Raw genomic sequence first — 16,569 nt, 5'->3', positions numbered from 1 at the left:
TGGGATTTTCTTTAAATCAAATTTTTAAGAGAGATTTACTTCACTAGAATTGTATTATTATTATTATTATTATTATTATTATTATTATTATTATTATTATTATTATTATTATTATTATTATTATTTTGAGCAGCTAATTCTAATTTTTTCATCTCTACTTGGAATTGCATTTGCCTGTTTTCTAGCTCAAATTGCCTTTCTCTGGCCTCAGCTCTCTCCTTGAGCTCTGGTTCCCTAGGTTTTTCTTCAGCCCTCACTTTCTCCATCTCAAGTTCTATTTCCTTAGCTCTTGCTTACTCTTTAATTTCCAGTTCCATGGCTTTCTCACTAAGTCTATAATCCTGTTCTAGTTTCCACTTCTCAAGATCTGTGAACTTTCAATAATTTCCCTTGAGGATTCCTCCTCAAATTTCTCTGAGTTAGCCATTGGTCTCTCAAATCCTGAGGTAAATATTCTATTTTGAGTGCATATTTTCCCTTTTCAAGGACTTCCCCCAGATCTAGGTTTAGGAATCCTGCAACTAAGTCTTCTCCTGAGACTCTATCACTCTAGGAGGTCACCAACTTATTCACCTCAGATCCACACATCCTTCTACCTAGGAATACCTCACTCTCAAAATATTCACTTTCCCACACTGAATTATTTTGTATCCCTTTCACTAGCACACTGGATTATTTCAATTCCCTCTGCTGGTCACCAGTTTTTTGCAAACCCTGTGTCCCTTGTTTACTATTCTCTCACAAAGGTCCACAGGTACGTTCCCTTTATGCTGCCACCAGTGGATTATCTGAATCCACAATATCCTTAACATATGACTTGACACTTGTGAAAAACAAAAACTATTTATTGAACTGAAATAGTATTCCAAACAGTATTAGAAATCTTTCAGGTAATCAAAGTTCATTGGCCTTAGCTTATCAGTTCCCTTGTTACTTTGTTTCTCTTTGTTTACAGTTTCATAAACACATCACCAACCTATCTCTTTCTAGCCAGTTCTTTTTATCTCCTCATCAGTTCCCTAACCAGTCCCTATCTCATCCTTATCGGATTGCCCATCCTTCAGCCAAGCCTCATATATATCAATTGACTCTGCCTTTCCAGCTCCCTCATAGGCTCATGCAAATAAGCTCTTCAGCATGAGTGGCAGGAGTGACAGGGCCAATTGCCACAGTGTCTACTACCGGCCACCCAATCAAAGAGAGGAAGCAGACAAAACTTTGCAAAAACAAATTGTACGGTTTTCAAAGAGACGTGATGTAGTAGTGATGGGAGATTTCAATTATTCAGATATATGTTGGGAGGAAAATTCTTCCAAGAAATTCCTGGCTTGTGTGACTGATAATTTTCTCCTACAAAAAATGGAGAAAGAAACTAGATGATCTGCTCTCCTTGACTTGATTCTGACCAACAGAGATGATTTGTTGGGGGAAGCGGCAGTAAGGGGAACATTAGGTGAGAGTGACCATGTCCTTCTAGAATTCTTGATTTCAAAAGAAACAAAAGCAGAGTGTAGCCACACACTTCTACAGGAATTTTAAAAATCTAATTTTAATAATCTCAGAACAAGGATGAGTAAGGACCCATGGCAGGAGATCCCAACAAGAATGGAGTCCAAGAAGGGTGGGAGCTTCAAAAAAAAAATTCAAAACACACAACTACAAATAATTCCAACAAGAAAGGGAGGAGGCAGGAAAAAATGCCATTGTGGCTTCACAAAAACTCAGGGAGGACCTAAAAAAGAAAAACAACATGTACAGGAAATGAAAAGAAGGCCAAGCCACCAAGGAAGAGTACAGATAAGTAGCAAGGAAATGCAAAGATGGCATTAGGAGGGCAAAAGCTGAGAATGAGCTGAGGTTAGCTAGAGACACTAAAAGCAATAAAAAAGCATTCTTCAAGTATGTGAGTAGCAAAAGATAAACAAAAGACATAGTGGCACATCTTTGCATTTGAGATGGAAAATGATAGGAGGACAAAGAATAGGCAGAAGTGCTCAATTCCTATTTTAGTTCAGTTTTTCCCATAAGACAAACTATGAACTTCCAAACTAATTGGAAGTGAAAGTTTGGGGGACAGAATTGCAGCTGGAGACAGATAAAGCAAATGCTGTAGTCAAGGAATACCTTACCACCTTGAGCAAGTTCAAATCTCCAGGGCCGAACGAACTGCATCCAAAAGTACTGAAGAACTCTCAGAATCTCTATCCATTATTTTCATGAAATCATGGGGAACAGGTGAAGTACCAGAGGAATGGAGGAGGGCCAATGTTGTCCCTATCTTCAAAAAGGGCAAAAAAAAGAGGAACCTGGGAGCCATAGGCCAGTCAGCTTGACATCAAGCCCAGCCAAAATTCTGGAACAGATCGTAAAGTGGTCATTGGGCAAGCACCTAGAAAACAAGGCAGTAATAACTGGAAGCCAACATGGATTTGTCAAGAACAAATCCTGTAAAACTAAGTTGATCTCCTTTTTTAATCAGGTCACCTCCCTGAGAGACAGAGAGAATGCTGGAGATGTAGTATATTTTGACTTCAGCAAAGCTTTTGACAAAGTGCCCCATGAGATCCTGATTGGCAAGCTAACTAGATGTGAGCTGGATAGATCAAATGTCAGGTGGATACACAATTGGCTACAGAATCGTACTCAGAGGGCGATGACTAATGGATCCTTCTCTAACTGGGAGGAGGTAACAAGTGGGGTACCACAAGGCTGTCTTGGGTCCGCTGCTCTTCAATATTTTTATTAATGACTTGGATGAGGGAGTGCAGGGAATGCTTGTCAAATTTGCAGATGATACCAAATTGGGCAGGATAGCTAATACCCAAGAAGACAGGAACAAAATTCAAAATGTCCTGATTGGATGGAACACTGGGCTGAAAGCAACAGAATGAAATTCAACAAGGATAGGTACAAAGTACTGCACCTTGGAAAAAGAAACCAACTGCACAGTTACAAGATGGGGGATACTTTCCTCAGAAAAACAACATGGGAGAAGGATCCTGAAATTATCATAGTTCACAAGCTAAATATGAGCCAACAGTGGGATTTGGGGGCGGGGAGGCTAATGATATTTTAGGCTGCATTAGCTGAAGTTTAGTTTCCAAATCCCACGAAGTGCTGGTCCCCCTCTATTAAACAGTGGTTAGGCCTCACCTCGAAGATAGTCCAGTTCTGGACACCACACTTCAAGAAGGATGTTAACAGATTGAAACAAGTTCAGAGGAGGGTAGCAAGGATGATCAGAGGGCTGGAAACCAAGACTTATGAGGATAGGCTGAAAGAATTGGCCATGTTTACCCTTGGGAAAAGAAGACTGAGGGGTGATATGATAGCACTTTTCAAATATTTGAAAGGCTGTCATACAGAGGAGGGGCAAGATCTGTTCTCGATCATCCCAGAGTGCAGGACACGCAATAAGGGGCTCAAGTTAAAGGAAGCCAGATTTTGGTTAAATATCAGGAAAAACTTCATAACTGTTAGAGAAGTATGGCAGTGGAACCAGTTGCCTCAGGAGTTGATGAGTGCTCCAACACGGGAGGCATTCAAGAAAAACTCTGATAATCCCCTGGCAGATATGCTTTGACTCTATTCCTGCATTGAGCAGGGGGTTGGACTTGATGGCCTTGTAGGTCCCTTCCAACTTCACTTTTCTATGATTCTATGAAATAAATGGCTCTATATCTGAGCAGCATTGCAGCTGCTTTGAAGAAGGTCAACACTAGGTGCTGCTACTATATATTATGTGCATTTCCATCCTGGAAAAAAGATACAGCTATTGACACTCAGTACATCAAAAACATAGACAGGAAATTGAGTACTTCCCACGTTTTCTTACTTGATGGATGCTTTTATTGCTTTTGCTGCCACTGGAACTTTGCCACCTGCAACCTGGATTTCTACCCATTAAAAGCCTTTTCCATCAGTAAAATGAGGGGTGGAATTGCAGTGTGGCACAATGTTATTCTCCAGAGACTCTACAGTATGGGTTCTATAATGCATGTATTACTTATTATTATTTGAAGAATCTACCACTAAAGATAGTAAAAGTGATACTGTGAGAAAAATAAATAACAAGTTCTATTCATAATTATCCAACTTAAAGTTGAAAAAAATCCAAAGCTAGGAAACATCCAGGGGTGACCAATCATACATGCTGTGCTGCAGTCTTTTCTGACCTGATGCCATCCAGATGCACTGGACCACACTGGCCATCATGTTCAGCTGACTGAAAATGATGTGAGTTGCAGATTGACATACCAAGAAAGCAGCAGGTTGGGAAAACTGATGTATTCCAGTCTATGTTTTTGTATTCCAATACTGCAGTTTGCCAGGAGATGAAGGAATGGCAACGAAGTCATACAGAGCACCTTAAAGTGTTCAAATGTTCATTCTAATCTGTCAAAGAAATTAAAATCTGAAAAATATCTGAAGTTCTTACACTTCTATACATAAATTAAGTCAAAAGGACCTTACATCACAACCATGCCTGTCAAGTACAGCACATTGTATAAACCAAAATCAAAGCAACTTTTTTTTCTCATTCCACAGTATGGTCACCTTACCTGCACAGATCAAATTAAAAAAACACTTTACAACCCAGGCTTTGCAGTGGGGTAGTAATTTAGAACTCAGTTTGCACAGATGTGACTCAATTGTGTGGTTCTATAAGCCAGCATCACCCGTTACATTTTGCATGCTGTTCTGAACATTTGCATGCTGGGAAACATTAACAAATAGTTGTGAATAATAATAATAATAATTTATTGTCATTGTAAGTGTATACACATACAACGAAATTCACAGACACCCAGAGACCAGACACATGCACACACATAAAATTCCCAAACACTCCCCACCCACTAAAAGTCCCCCACTAAAAATACAAACATCTACACCGCAGGCCAAGTAACACAGTCCAACTAATTATTCACTACTGGTGGTCTTTAAGCTCATTATTAATTGCATATACAACATATACAACTTGCCACTTATACTGACAGATTAACACAATGATGAATGTGGGCTTTTCACAACTTCCCATGACACACAGTGGGACACCGGAGCAGGGTCTAATTTTGATTTACATCTTGCCTGAACTCCTATAGGAGAGCTCTCAGCCCCATTTATAGCTTACAGTATATATGAACCACTCATAAAGACAGTTTGGATTGTTATAACCGACTTTATACAGGAATCCTGAAACACGTCTCCAAGCAAAAATGATTTAAAAAAAAAAACTATAAAAACCTTGAATCGTATTTGAGAAACTTGAATATTGTGAAGTCCCCATGGTATTCTGGATAACTGGTAATATGTGGGCTAGATGATGCCACCATTAAGTGGATTTGTATCTAGCTAACATGCTGTATCCAAATGTTCACTAGTGGTTCCTTAGCATCATGCACAAAAGAGACATAGAGAACTTCAATGAAATTCTGGAGGGAATACTCTTTAAGTACTTCAGAAGTAAAGAATTCAAGAAGACCTTAACAGACTGAGCCAAAACAAAGCAAAACAAATAGTAACAGGAAAAAATGCAAAGTTCTACACTTAAGCACGAAAAATCAGATGTACAAACTCAGGATCAGAGTCAGTTAGTAACTATAAAAATGATCAAGGGATCTTAGGAGACCACAAGCTGAGCATGTCAACAGTACAATGTGGCAAGAAAAGAAGCTAATAATAGAAGTTGGAAGGGGCCTATAAGGCCATCGAGTCCAACACCCTACTCAGTGCAGGTATACAACCAGATGGTTGTTTAAATTTATCTTCCCAAGTGGTTGTCTAAATGTCTCCAGTGTTGGAGCACTCACCACCTTTCAAGGTAATTCATCAATTGTTGTACTGCTCTAACAGTAAGGAAGTTTTTCCTGATACTCAATCAAAATCTGGCTTCCTGTAACTTGAGCCCATTGTTGCATGTCCTGCATGCAGGGATGATTGAGAACAGATCCTGTCCCTCCTCTGTACCATAGCCTTTCAAATATTTGAAAAGTGGTATCATATCTCTCCTCTTTCTTCTTTTCTCAAGACTAAACGTATTCTATTCTTTCAGCCTTTCCACATAGGGTTCTAGCCCCCTGATCATCCTTATCGCCCTCCTCTGAACTTGTTTCAATTTGTCAGCATCCTTCTTGAGAACTGGACACAGTACTCAAAATTGGGCCTAACCAGTGCTGAATAGAGGGAAACCATTACCTCATGGGATGTGGAGACTATACGTCTGTTAATGCAGCCTAAAATAGCATTTGGTTTTTAATAGCCACTTCACACTGTTGGCTCATTTTCAGCTTGTGATCTACAACAACTCTAACATATTACTCAAAGTATTGCTGAGCCAGGTACCTCTCACCCATCATGTAACTTATGTTTGTTTTCCTTTTCCTAGGTGCACTACTTGGGACTTATCCTTGCTGAATTTCATTCTGTTGTTTTCGGCTCCAGTCTATCAAGATCATTTTGAATTTTGGTTCTATCATACTATATTAGCTATTCCACCCACTTTTGTGTCATTCACAAATTTGACAGGCATTCCCTGCACTCCCTCATCCAAGACATTAATAAAAATATTGAAGAGCACCGGGCTTAGGACTGAGCCTTGGGCACCCCACTTGTTACCTCTTCCTAGTCTGAGAAAGATCCATTATGCATCACCCTCTGAGTACGATTCTGTAGCCAATTGTGTATCCACCTGACACTTGATCTATCCAGCACACAGCTAGTTAGTTTGCTAATCAGGGTATCATGGAGCACTTTGTCAAAAGCATTGCTGAAGTCAATATATACTACATCTACAGCATTCCGTCTGTCTATCAAAGAGGTTACTCATAAAAAATGAGATCAAATTAGTCTGAAAAATTTTGTTTTTGATAAATCCATATTGGTGCCTAGTTATTAGTGCTTTGTTTTTTAGGTGTTTGCAGAGTGATCGCTTTATAATCTGTTCCAGAATTTTCCCTGGGTTTGGTGATCCTCCTTTCTATCCTGATTGTTCTGAAGTCCCCAGGTTCCACCTTTTTGCCCTTTCTGTAGACAGGGACAACATTAGTTCTCCTCCAGTCGTATCACATGTGATGATTTGTGTTTTTATGTGTATTAGAATGGTATATGTAGTCCTAAGATTGTCCCCATAGCATCCATCTTGATTTAAAGTCTGCTCTGTAGTAGGAAAGTTTTCATGCTGTTTCAGAGAAGCTTCGCTCTCTGGTTATCTCGTTGCTAAGATGAGTAGAGAGCAGAGACTTTCGTAGTCAAAATAAACCTGCCACAAAGTATGATAACAACTGAAGCTCCATGAGAAAGTTAGGCGGGACAACAAGACCCAGGAGGGGGTGTTCCTTATGAGGAATTCTGGGAAGAAGAAGGAGTTGGTAAGAAGTTGAAAAAAGATGGAGTTGGACTGAGAAAGGACAGACACGTGCTTTTTCCCAAAATGGATTATAACTTTGGAATCTAACTTTTCCTGGTGGATCATGGACTATGGAATCACAGGAACGTAAGAATGACTATGCTTATGCATTATTCTAGTTTAGAATGTGTTTCTTGTTTTATTTTTCCAGCTGGAGTGGTGGGAGTGATCTGGCTGCTTTGTTGTGAAAATGTTCCTAACTGAATTACTTTGCAATAATCTGAATTCTTTTCTGAACCATCCTTTTTTAAATAAAACAGTAATGATTTAGAATTGCATGCATTGGTTTCTTGAACAGACTAGTCTTTCTGATTTGGCCATGTGTATTTGCTACCTAATATAGAGCCCAGATTAGCCTGAGTTTAAGCTCTTGAATTTGTCTGTGTGTGTGTGTTGCTTTTCTTAATAAAGGAGGTGGATTTGAGGAAGAAGCGTTAGTCAGGGCCTAGCTGAGAGTCTTGGGCTCATCTTAGCTCCTAAAGGACTGACTAAGCTTTGGAATCTCTCCATTCTCCAGCATCCCCGGTATCTTCTTGGAGGTGGGGGATTGCTGACATCACACATCACCCATTTCCCCTGATTTCAAGAAAAGAATGGACAGTGCTTCTGATAGTTCTTCAATACATTTGGATACAGTTCATCCATCTCTGGAGATCAGAACTCATTCAAATTAACAAGGTATTCCTTGACTGCAATCTTGTCCCCTCCACCTGCACTTCACAATTGTCTGGAGGATCATAGTCTGTCCTTTGGGAAAGGTAAAGGCAAAGGTTCCCTTTGACATTTTTTAGTCCGACTCTAGGGGGCAGTGCTCATCCTGTTTTCAAGCCGTAGAGCCAGCACTAGTCCGAAGACAGTTTCTGTTGCCACATGGCCAGCATGACTAGGGAACACCATTTTACCTTCCCACCAAGGTGGTACCTATTTATCTACTCGCATTTACATGCTTTTGAGCTGCTAGGTTGGCGAGGAGCTGGGACAAAGCGACGGGAGCTCACTCGGTCGGATGGATTCTATCTTACGACTGCTGGTATTCTGACCCTGCAGCACAGGCTTCTGCAGTTTAGCTCACAGCACCACCACGTCCCTTTGGGAAAAGACTGAGCTAAAATAGGAATTGAACACTTCTGCCTTTTATTTGTCTTCTATCATTTCCACCTCCATTGAGTAGCTGAGCTACTGTTCCTTTGCTTTGTCTTTTGCTATTCACATATCTGAAGAATGTTGCTTTGTTGCTTTTAGTATTTCTAGTTAGCCTCAGCTCATTCTCAGTTTTGTCCTCCTAATGACAATTCCTTGCTAATTGTCTGTACCCTTCCTGTGTGGCCTGGACTTCCTTCCCATGCCGTTTTTTGTTTTCAAGTTCTCTGAAATCTTTGTGAAGCCACACTAGCCTTGTTTTTCTGTCTCCCACCATTTTTTCCAATTGGAATTGTTTGTAGTTGTGCCTTTGGAATTTTATTTTTCAGAAGCTCCCACCCTTCTTGGGCTTCTTTTCTTGTTAGGATCTCCTACTATGGGAGCTCACTCATTATGTCCTCAGTTTGTTCAAATTGTCTTTTTTAAAATCCAGCATTTATGTGTGGCTACACTCAGCAAGAAGCTAATGTGCTACTAGACTGCATTAACAGGAATATAATATCTGAATAAGGAAAGCATTACATTCTCAGCTGCCTTCGATAACGTCAACCACGGTATCCCCCTGAGGAGGATCTCTGAGTTGGGAATTGGTGGCTCGGCATTGGCCTGGCTCCGATCCTTCCTGGGAAATCGTCCTCAGAGAGTTCAGCTTGGGGAGAGTGATTCGGCCCCATGGAGCCTCAACTGTGAGGTTCTGCAGGGCTTGGCTATCTCCCCAGTGCTCTTTAACATCTATATGAGGCCGCTGGGTGAGGTCATCAGGGGGTGTGGAGTGGTGTGCCATCAATATGCTGATAACACACAGCTCTACATCTCCTTTTTTCCAACTACAGTGGATGCTGTTTTGTCCCTGTCTGGAGTCTGCACTGCGATGGATGCAGGAGAATGGGCTGAGGCTGTCCCAGATAAGATGGAGGTCCTGAGGGTGGGTGGACCTACCATCAGTGGTTTGGGAAACCCCCTCTCTTTTGGGGGGGGTGACTCTCACTGTGAAGAGTGAGGTTCGCAGCTTGGGGATTCATCTGGACCAGGCGCTTACCATGGAATCTCAGGTGGCGTTGTGGTCCGATCCACCTATTTTCATCTATGGCGGATTGCCCAGCTGCGACCATATCTTGATCGGGGGGCCCTCACTACTCTAGTCCATGTGCTCATAATCTCGAGATTAGACCATTGTAACGCACTCTACGTGGGGCTGCCTTTGAGGCTGACGCGGAAACTTCAGATGGTCCAGAATGCAGCAGCCAGGCTTCTTAGTGGGGTGAGAAAACACCAGCATATCTCCCCCTCTCTGGCTGCTTTGCACTGGTTGCCCATCCGTTTCCGCGTTGACTTCAAAGTGCTAATGATCACTTATAAAGCCCTAAACGGTTTGGGACCTCAATATTTGGCAGACCGTCTTCTCCCACCCAGATCTACCCCAATCACCTGACATAGCCAGCAGGGGTCTGATGCCGAGAGAGGCCCGGAAGGAAAAAACAAGAAACCAGGCCTTCTCGGCAGTGGCTCCTTGGTTGTGGAACACCCTTCCAACAGAAATTTGGCTGGCACCCTCGCTGGGTGTTTTTAAAAGCCAGTTAAAAACTTGATTATTCAAGCAGGCCTTCCCTCCAGTCAATTAAGTCTTTCTCCTTTTTTCTTTTCTTTGCTATTCCATCTTGGTAATCCTCTCTTTAAATTAATTGTTTTAAATTGAAATTGTAATTGTAATTTTATGATTTTATATATTTTTATACTGTGCTGTTTTATTTTGTAAGCCGCCCCGAGTAGACATGGTCTAGAGGGGCGGGGTAAAAATCAAATAAATAAATAAATAAATAAATAAAATATTTGCTTTCAAAAATATTGATTTTTTTTAAAAAAAATGTATTTAATTGCCATTGTTAAACTTGCAAGATGTTTGTAACTGGAATAAAATTTGACTGTGGTCTGCAAAGGTGTTTGTAAGAATTTCTATTTCCTTCATTTCCTTAATCAAATTTGTCAAGATCCAGCAAGCATCAATTCTTGACTGGCTTTTATGTCCATTTGAGAATGTGTATAATCCCTTTGTGTCAGATATTTTGTTCTCCATGCATCTACAATATGTAATTCTGCTAATTGTAAGTTTTCAATTGTATCTATTAATTCTCTAATCGATTCCTCTGAGTTTTCTAATAATATTACCAAATCATCAGCATAAGCTTGTAATTTATATTCTCCTTTTATTCTCAACCCTCTGATTTTGGAATCGTTCCTTATTTGTCTATTTAGTACTTCTAATATCAAAATGAAGAGTAAAGGTGATAGGGGGCATCTTTGTCTTGTACCTTCTTGAATTTAAATATCTTCTGAGATTTGCTTGTTAATCTTGAATCTTGCTTTTTGTTGTGAATAAACTGATTCCACTGCTTGTAAAAAACTTCCTTGAAGGCCCATCATCTTTAATTGACTCAGCCTAAAGTTCCAATTCACATTATCAAAGGCCTTTTCTGCCTCTAAAAATCAGCATTATTCGTTTTTCTGGATGTGCTTCATAGTATTCCAATATATCTATTACTATTCTTATATTTGTTCCTAATTTCCTTTTAGGGAGAAAGCCAGTCTAGTCTTTATGCACCATCAGAATTAGAGCCTTTTTCAGTCTATTGGCTAAAATCGAAGCAAATGTAATCCACATTTAAAAGAGATATTGGTCTGTAATTTTTTATTTGATTCCTTTCCATTCCTGATTTATGTATTAAAGATATCTGGGCCTCTTTCCATGATTCAGGAATTTTTTCCACATTTCTCCATAGCTTCTATTAGTTTTTTAAAATGTGGCATCAATTCTTCCTGTAAGGCTTTATAATATTCTGCCGGCAGCCCATCTGGCCCTGGTGTCTTGTTATTTTTCTGTTTTTTCCATGCTTCCATTATTTCATGCATTGATGTAGGATTGTTCAGACTTTTAAACTGTTGCTCCAAAAATTTCCAGGGAGGGATTCCTTCAAAGTATTTTTCTTGTTGTTGCAAAGATATATGTTTCTTTTATATGGATTTCCATAAAATTTCATTGCTATTTAATTTTTTCATGATTAAAGGTTTCCTTCCCTTCCTTGTCTAAAAGTGAATTAATCATTGCATTTTCTCTTTCTTTTTAAATCCTATATGCCAACCATCTTCCCGGTTTATTTGCATTTTCCAAAAAATTCTGTCTTGCAAATTTTATTTTCTTTGCCAACTCTTCCTGGTCAAAGAAGTTAATTTTATGCTGTAATATATAAATCTTGTTTTTAAGTAGTTGTATTGTCAGATTTTTCTTAAAAACCTTTTCCTCTTTTGTGAGTGTCTTAATTAAACTTTGCTATTGTTTCTTTTTCTTTTTGCATTATTAGATCAATTGCTAAACCTCTAAAATAAGTTGTTCATAAAATTTTCCTTGATTTTCATTTGAAGTATAAATATTTATAATCATTATTTCCCCCCCCCCCAGTTTTTTGTACTCTAACCATCAGAATTTGACCATCTTGGATACATATATCAATTTTTGGATCCAAATCCTTTTCTATATGGGTGGCTACTCCTCTTTTATTTTGTTGATCAGCTGCTATAAAAACCATATCTAATTTTGACTTTTCTAACAGGTGTCTGTCTTTGTCCTTAATATGTGTCTCTTGAATGCAAGTTATTTCTGCTTTGGCCTTGGTCAATTTACTGAATATTAACTTCTGTTTCACAGAGGAATTTAATCCATTCACATTTACCAATGAAATCCTAATTTGGCTGGACATCTTGTGAGTGCTTACTACTATCTTTTTCTCTTGCTTTCTGTTTACATCGTTGTCATCAGAAAGGTGGGTTTCTTCCAGTCTGCTTGTCCAGTCTCCTCCTCCTCATGTTCTTCTTCCTCAACATCTTCTAAAATTCGTAACTCTTCATCACTTAACTGGAGTTTGTCCTTCATCTCCTTCAGAAATGCTTTAGCCTTCATTATGCTATTTAGGGTATACTTCTTGGAATCCAGATTTATATAGATCCCCTCTGGCAGAAGCCAGGTGCAGCGAAATGCCAACAGGTGACATCATTCCTGCCTGTCCATCACAGAAGCTCAAGAGGGAGGAGCCAAGTATAGGGCAGGAGGGGGGAGTGTTAGAGAGACAGTTGGAGATGTGGAATGGTAGTTAGGGTTTAGGAGAGACAAGGAAAGGATTAGCAAATTGAGCTAAGAGTGTTAGGAGAGGGAACTGAGAAGGTTAAACAATATTGAACAAGCAGGAATGAAGTTATAAGAGAGATATTGATTATAAGTTTATAGTAGTTTGGAATAAAGGTGATTGCCTACATCAGGGGTGTCCAACCTTTCACCTTCCCTGAGCCACATTAGAAGATGAAAATTTGGTTTGGGCCGCATATAAATTTGGTTTGGGCCGCATGGGGGGGCAGCCCTAGCCATTCTCCGCAGCCCCACTCCAAGCACGCTTACCGGCAGCTGCAATCTCAGATAGAAGAGGCTGCCAGCTTCGACTCTGGTGGCTTTATGGGTCCAGGAGGGGGTCCACCTATTGATGGGGATGGCACAATGCAGTCACACAGCCCCCCTCTCCCCTCCCCTCCCGCTCCTTCCTTCCCTCTCTCCCCCCTACCGTTGTGACATGCCCCAGCCACATTCCGGCCGCAAGGACCGGCAGTGTAACTTGAAGCTTTGGAATTTCTTTTAAAATAAATTGCACTGGGCTGCATTATGAGCTGACCTGGGCCGCATGCGGCCCTCGGGCTGCAGGTTGGACAAGCCTGGCCTACATGATTCAATCCGTGTTAAAACCAGATACAGTTCATATGTGATTTACCTTTATGATTTACTTGACAATAAAAGAATGTTTGTTAATCAAACCTCTGAGTCCTAAGTTCAATAACCGTTAGTGTTGGCAGCAAACGTGTATAACATAATTGAAATTAGGAGAATACCTGGTGGCAGCTAGAAGATAAAAGGGGTGTGATCCTTTGTGAGGGCCAAATAAACAGGGGCAACAAGGTTGATCTCCACAAGTGGTGACCAGTGGCAGGATTGAAAGACAATCCAGTAAGCCAAAGAGATAAGAGTGAGAATCCAGTAAGCAAAAGGGATTCTAGTAAGCCAAAGAAAAGGGAAATTTCCTGAGCTTAAGAAATCTAGTAGTCTGGTGCTATAAGGGCAGGAGTGGGATCCCTGAAAGTGGCTTGGTGAAAAGGTTAAAAGGGACTCGTGAGTGCAGCCCAGGGAAAGACTAAAGAAAGGGAAAAACTCTGGAAAATTCACCAGTTCAAGGTTTACCTCAAGATTTTGAAAGACTAGTGGGCTAGCTTTGGATCCTAGGCTCTAAGAAGGGAGTGCTGAAGGGGACAAAAGCAGAAGCCAAGATCAGACACAGATCTGAGGAAACTGGACCAAGCAGAGGGGCATGGAAAACAGAAAAATAAAAATAAGCTGGATGGCTGGAGGCCAAAAGAAACAGTGTATCCTACAGTGGAGGTCATCAAGGACCGGTCCCCGGCCCAGTAGTGGTCCGTGGCCTGAGGCCGACCAGGCCGTGAAGCCAGACCTCCGACCCTGCCCCCTGCATGCACTCACCCCTGCAAACGCTGTTTGAGCCTGTGCGCGCGCTCATGAGCATGCACGAACGGCGGCGCGGGGCTTGTGCAGGCGAGAGACAGAGTGGTCTGCAGGAAACTTAAAGGTCCCTAAACAAAAAGACACCGCTTTTTCTTCTCCTCCTCTTTGAATGGTGGAGCGTTGTTAGTGGGTGGGAACTCGTTTGGCAGGGAGGGAAAACAAGCGGCGCCCTTTCTTTGTGAGGAAGGAGTGCGAGAGGGTGAGCCAGCCCTTCCCTTACTCCCCAAACAGGATGCTCAAGGCGAAGGAGAAGGAAGAAGTGTGGGGTGGGTGGGCTCGTAGTCCCTGTTATTGTGTTGGAGCTGAAGAGGGGCTGAGATTCTCCCTTGTCCCTGAAGTCAGACACTCCCTCCCTCTTTCTTCCCGGCCATCTGAATCTTTCCCTCAGCCGCTGCCCGCTTCCTCTCCCCCCCCCTCCAGCCATGGCCCATTTCCTGCTGGTTCTGGTGGTGGCTCCCTTAACCAAATGCCTCCAGGGTTGTCAGCCTGTTAGGATATACAGTCGTTGTGTTTATTTGTTGCTGTTGTTTAGTCATTAAATGGACCAGAGCACGCCAATTTCTGCTTATACTTTTCATCAAAAAGCCTGGCATGTCTAGGAGTGGAGAGCCAAGCAGCCTCACCAGCAAAGCTGGTGGAGCCTTAGGAAAAGATAAACTTTTCAGCAGCTTAATCTTTGCTGGAGGCACAGAAAGCTGGCGGAGGGGGGGGGAGAGAACTAGCATAACAAAGGTGGCAATTCCAGCCTCTTTTCTCCTCTCTTTAAGCATCTTTCCTATTTTAAAAACAAGTTCTTATTTCCTTAAGACACCAATCCTCTGGGTCTTATGATTCTAAAACAAACTCCCTACATAGTAAGCCAGAGTGGGTGCTGGGACTTGTTTTTAATTTCTGCTAGTCAGACATTTGCTTGCAACAATATGTGGAGTATTTTCCATGCTCGATGTTTCGCATCAAGTCTGTATACAATCGGGTTGGGTATTTTCAAGTCAACTTTAGGGTCCCTGCTGGTTTTACAGTGCAATATTCAGAAGTGCAACAGAATTGGGAGAATTGCTTTGATTGTGGAAAGCAGGGATGGCCACAAATTTTTATTAGGGACTCTCTGCCCCTTTCACTCCCAGATCCTTGCCTTTAATCTACCCTACAGCCTTGACTGTTATGCTCATAGGCATGCTGTTGGCACTAAACTCTTCCCATGGTGGTGCAGATAGTGCTATTTTATAGGAATAGTGCTGACTGAAAATTTCAGCCATCTCTTGAGTTAAGATATGTAATAAAATTTTGGTGTATTTAAATGTTGGTATGCATATTGAGTGCATAAGAAAATTCAGTTTCAGCATCTGGGTGTTTCTTTGCTTAATGTTTTCTTTGGGATCTTAAGACAACTCTTGTAGCTGAATGCTATGCAGAGTTAAACATCCTTAAATGTATTTACATAGAATGAATGAGAAACCTCTCAGAGTCCAAGAAAAAATGACTCCTCTGTTTAAGGATTTTGTCATATTTCTAACTGTTCTGCCACACATACATATACCAACACATATTCTTTACTTAGAAAACCCTGGAAAGGGTTGTCAAAAGTCGGTATTGACTTGATGACACACTGTTAGTATCATTGTCTTATTAGGTGGCAATTCATGGGTCATCACAGAAATTCTTGGGGCATATGTTCCTAGTGACTTGGCACACAACCGAAAATCTCAGCTAGGTCTTGTTAACTGCCAGCCAGAAACTGCTGGAATTTTTTGTTTGTCTTCCATGTATGTAAGCAACAGGATTTCAGCCATAGTTTTAATGCAGATACATATTTTATGTGCAAAGCTATAATCTTCAGTACATTTCCCTGAGTGTGAGTCACAGTGAACACAGTTGACAGAAGTCATTTGTAGCTTAACTTGTACAAAATCATCTTGCACATCTGTCTCTGCTAGTACTGTCTTAACCTTTACACACAGTATATATATGACAAATAATTATGTTGGATAACCAGAGTTACTGTAATTAGTTTGGACGTTTTCCAAAGACTGAAAAACTCAGACTCATCTGAGCACCTTGTCAATTAGCTGCAGCTAGCTGTGGCAAGTTATGCAGACCTTGCCCACATACTAGTAGGATTCCATCCATTGGCTGAAATCTTGTGCAGTTACACAAAAGGGATACGTTTTAGTCACAAATTACCCAAAATGAGGAAGTTTCTGTAGACATCTGTATGCAGATAAAATCTATGAAGATTTATTAATGAAAGGCAATTTGTGTCTAAATGTTATAATTTTGCATTACTGTGCAACAGAATGTAAGCCATTGACATATTTTAATTTACATTCCTGAGCTTATGTGGCACAATGTGCTGCTGTGCTGATTTTTAAATTAAGAGCTACAGTGGATATAAAATGTTTACACACCACTG

At 40.8% G+C, this 16,569-nt stretch overlaps 2 protein-coding genes across 4 annotated transcripts in view; one reads left to right on the top strand and one right to left on the bottom strand.

The window, feature by feature from the left end:
• Positions 1-16,569, bottom strand: part of LDB2 (LIM domain binding 2) — a 343,436-nt gene that overhangs the window by 280,030 nt on the left and 46,837 nt on the right. The gene's annotated exons all lie outside the window — the stretch shown is intronic.
• The window catches only part of LOC140707481 (uncharacterized), a 51,829-nt gene continuing 42,607 nt past the window's right edge, over positions 7,348-16,569 (top strand). The window contains exon 1 of one of the 2 annotated variants that reach the window (XR_013545547.1): positions 7,348-7,495. The gene's annotated coding sequence lies outside the window, so the exon portion shown is untranslated. The remainder of the gene's footprint in view (positions 7,496-16,569) is intronic. The other variant, XR_013545546.1, reaches the window with a different exon arrangement.

This window comes from Pogona vitticeps, chromosome 5 (genome assembly GCF_051106095.1).
Source record: "Pogona vitticeps strain Pit_001003342236 chromosome 5, PviZW2.1, whole genome shotgun sequence".
Lineage (NCBI taxonomy): Eukaryota > Metazoa > Chordata > Lepidosauria > Squamata > Agamidae > Pogona > Pogona vitticeps.
Note: the sequence above shows the minus strand (reverse complement) of the source record. Positions and strands in the feature narration are given on the sequence as shown.